The sequence below is a fragment of the Pseudorca crassidens genome, chromosome 7, assembly GCF_039906515.1.
Source record: "Pseudorca crassidens isolate mPseCra1 chromosome 7, mPseCra1.hap1, whole genome shotgun sequence".
Classification (NCBI taxonomy): Eukaryota; Metazoa; Chordata; class Mammalia; order Artiodactyla; family Delphinidae; genus Pseudorca; species Pseudorca crassidens.
The window spans coordinates 80,278,228-80,281,674 of NC_090302.1; positions in this window are offsets into that span (position 1 = coordinate 80,278,228).

The window sequence follows — 3,447 nt, forward strand, 5'->3', positions numbered from 1 at the left end:
ACTCAGTCCCCCAACTGAGCCCAGAGCATCCCCTGCACACACCCTCCAGCACCTCCCCCCACCACCTTGGCTCCTGAACACAGACCCAAGGGGAGACCGTGAACTCTGGTAAACTTGTTCCATCATAGTGGAATGCTGATGGCAAAACTGAAACCTGAAGCACCTCATTTCTCTGGGCCATGTGACCCCCATTTTGCAGATGAGGAAACTGAGGTCCAGAGAGGTTCAATTAACCTGTCAGAGCTAGGTAGGGAGCACTTAAGTGTTTGGGCTTTTTTGTTTATTTAGAGATTTTGTTTTTGTTTTTTAATGTTTTACTGTTATTTTAACTGTACCTGTATGTTTTATACATACATTTACAGAATATATTTCACAATTTAAAGACCAAACAAAACCCGGCAGAGATCATATCAACAAAGGACTGGAATCCCTCCTCTGTACCCCTTACTGAGCCAGCCTCCCCAGCTCCCAGATTCCTTGGGTGTCAGGTGGGCGTGGTGACATGAGGACCACGAGACGGTGTAGAGTGATAACAGCACGCACCCTCCCCATGTGCCAGGCATAACTCATTTCATCATCCCAGCAGCCCTGGGGGGTGGGAGCTATTATTCTCCTGTCCTGCCTGAGGTCATACAGCTAGTGAGTGGCAGAGCAGGTATTTGGATCTGGGCCGGGTGGCCTCATTGTGCTCTTAGGTGCCACGGTTATGAGCCCTGCAGCACATGGGAGGGTGGGGTCACACCTATTCCCACTCTGGGTTAAGCACAGGGGTGGGTGCAGAGCCAAGCTCAGGCTGCATGGTTCTAAGTGGCCACAGCCTTCTCCCTCTGAGGGTGCCAACACCAAGGTCCAGCCCGAGATGGCTTCTCCCACCTCTTCTGGGGCTGCAAGACCTCATCTGAAGGAGGGACAATGAGACCAGCCAGACCGAGGTGCTGCTTGTGTGTGTCTATCCCTCGGAGGCCCTGAGTGGGGGAGCAGCAGGCTGGACAGGGAGTTAGGGGCTCTTCCCAAGGCCAGGACCACTGAGCTGAGGACCCAACCTTCATCGGCAAAGCCCTGGAGGAGCTTGGCCTGGGCCTGGGGGGTCATTCTTGTCCCATCCCTGTCCCCATCTCAAACATGGCCTCACCTGGCATAGGGGCAAGGGACAGTAATGGGATCATGACATGAGGCTTCGAAGTGCTGGAAGAAATCAGAGCTGGGAGGCTCCCCAGACACCAACAGATCCAAGCCTCATTGTACAGACAGGGAAACTGAGGCCCAGAGAAGGGAAGGGTCCTGTCTGGGTCACACAGCCAGTCCATGCTGGTCTGGGACTAGGAGAGTGGGAGAGGAGCCAGAGCTCCTATAGCTCACATCCCAGCCTGGCCTCCTGAGCTGCACAAATGTCCCTCCTGAGTCCAGCCAGGGAGTGGTTACAGGAGGGACTGTGTGTGTGAGCAGAACTCAGATCAGGGACCCGTTAGGCGCCATGACACCCGCCCCACCTCCTCCCTCCCTCCCTCCCTCCCTCCCTCCCTTCTTTCCTTCCCTCCTGCAGTGGCACCTCCCTCTCTCCTCCAGAGACCTCCCTTACCTCTGCCCCAAGCCTTGGCCTCACCTCTCCACAGGGTTGGCCTGGGTTCACCCTACCCCACACACACACACTCCTCTGGCCTTGTCTTCTTCCACTCCCCCACTCTTTCCATTCCAGCAATGGTCCTTCCATGCTCAAACCTCAGATTCCTTGCACTGGCTATTCCCTCAGTCTGGCATGCTTATCCCCCATATGTCCACATGGCTCACTGCCTCACCCCCTTCAGTTCTTTACTCATTTACCTCCTCAGCCCTCCAGTCTTCACTCCTACACACAATTCCTATCCTCGTTTCCCGCTTTTCCTGCTTAGTGTGTATCACAAACACACCACATGTTTTGCACAGAATGTCAGCTCCGTGAGAACAAGGACATTTTCCATCTTAATTGTGCCTACATCCTCAGCTCTGGAACGGTGTCTGGCACGTTTGTAGGCTGTCAACCTAAGTCTGCCAAGAGAACAAAAGGGGTGTGTGCCCTGTGCACAGAAGTGCTCTGTGACCAGGGTCAGAGTTCATCTGAGCCTGACACTGGGATCAGCATCTGCAGGAGGTTATGGGCAATGGGCCTAGTATAGATCTGTAGCAGAGCAGTGGACAGTAGGAGGGGTTCTGGACAGACTCCCCCTGGCTGGCCTGCCTCCAAAGCCACCTCCCGGGAACATGAGGATGCCAGAAGCCTGAAATGGTCAGTGGGGCAGAGGAGGGTAGGAACCAGAACCCTCATCTGTGACTGAGGCCTTAGGGTCACACTGCTCTGGAACACCAGGAATGAGAGTGGCCACCCACCCTGTGTTCACAGGGTCACTGAGGCTGAGAGGGGAAGAGACCCATCCAAGGTCACGGAGGGAGGCAGCTGGCTGGCATTTCCAGCTGTGGGCCCCTCCCTAGCCACTCCCAGCCCTGGTTCCCTGGCTCAGCTCCTCCCACCGTGGGATGTCAGACACACTCAAGTCTCTCCTTCCTCCCTGCACCCCCAGCCCCCTAATCTCAGTGGGTCCCGTACCTGTCACTCTTCCCACCACCTGTTTTCATGCTATTCCTATTTCTTCTTCATCTTTTAGAATACATGATACCTACGAATGAATATATATCACAGTTGTATGTTATAAGCACAATCACATAATAAACCGAAAAATTTACCCCAACTCCAGAACTAGGAAATTATTAATAGCTTGCGCCCATGCTCCTCCCCATCTTATCAGCCATCTCTGTCTCCATGGAGGAAGCATCCCTTCTTTTTTTTTTTAAGTAGTTTTATCACATACGTGCACCCAAAGAATATATTCCTTTTTGGTTGGTTTTTTTTTTTTTTTTTTACTATTTGTTTGGTTGTGCCAGGTCTTAGTTGCAGCAGGCGGGCTCCGTAGATGCAGCTCACCAGCTCCTTAGTTGCAGCAAGCATGTGGGATCTAGTTCCCTGAACAGGGATCAAACCCAGGCCCCCTGCATTGGGAGTGCGGAATCTTATCCACTGCGCCACCAGGGAAGTCCCGTTTTTTTGCTTGTTTTTTAATGGTATAAGGTGTCGTACTCCCTCGCTCTTTATGCCTCCAAACTTTCCCCGTGTTGTTGCAGGTAGCTGTTGTGCCTTAGTTTTCACTGATGTATCGTATTCCACTATATGTGACTAGACTGCAATGTATCTGTTCCTCTGTTGATGGACATCTGGGATGTTTCCAGTGTCCCCTGACCACCCAGCTTGTGCCCCTCGTCAACCAAACCTCTTGAGAGGCCCACTCCACCTCACAGCTGCCTCTTGGCTGTGCTCCCAGGACCCTGCTCACTGACCCTTCTTTCACCCTTCCTCGGCCCCAGCTGTATCCACACAACCACAGTTTCCCCAATCTCTGCTTCAACTCTCTTCTGAGC